Genomic DNA, 691 nt, shown 5'->3' on the forward strand with positions numbered 1-691 from the left:
CGGCCGGGAGGCTGCCAGGCGCACCTCCCTGGGGCGGGGGGCGGGAGAGGGAGGAGAGAGGGTGGACCAGGCCGCCCTGGCGCGTGGGGGCGGGGAGGGAGTCAGGCATTCGTCACCGGGGGTCACTGACCCCTCCTAGGGGAGGCAGCTCAGAACGCCCGGACTCTTTCCCGGCCGCGAGTGGATCAAGTTTTTTCGTCCCCGGGGAGCCGAGATCCCCCTCCAGGCCAGCAGAGCAAAGCCCCAATCCACTTCCACACACACACTCTATCCAGGGATCCTGTCTTTGGAGCTTCAGCCCTCTCCCCTTCTGTTGACTCACTCACTCATTCATTCATTCAGCAAATATCTATGGGACACATACTATGGTCAGGGACGGTTCTAGGCCCAGGGGACTTAGTGTCCAGCAAGACAAGGACTTGTTTGCCCCGCCTTCCTGAAGTCGAGTGGGAGCAACCAAATAATAAATCAATAAATATGTAAATTAGATAAATACAGACTGCTATTTGTACCTCAAGGATTCATCTTCAAGTCACATTTTCATGACAGCATACCACCCTCAAACTAGGACAGTTGGTCACTCTACCCTCGTGTCGGAACACATTTGAGAGCTGGAGAAACTGAGGCCCTAAACCCAGGGACAGCTAGTTCTGGGTCACGGCTAGTTAGAGCAAGAGCTGAAGGCACTAAC

The sequence above is a fragment of the Carlito syrichta genome, unplaced genomic scaffold, assembly GCF_000164805.1.
Source record: "Carlito syrichta isolate Samal-C Ts95f unplaced genomic scaffold, Tarsius_syrichta-2.0.1 Scaffold313381, whole genome shotgun sequence".
Lineage (NCBI taxonomy): Eukaryota > Metazoa > Chordata > Mammalia > Primates > Tarsiidae > Carlito > Carlito syrichta.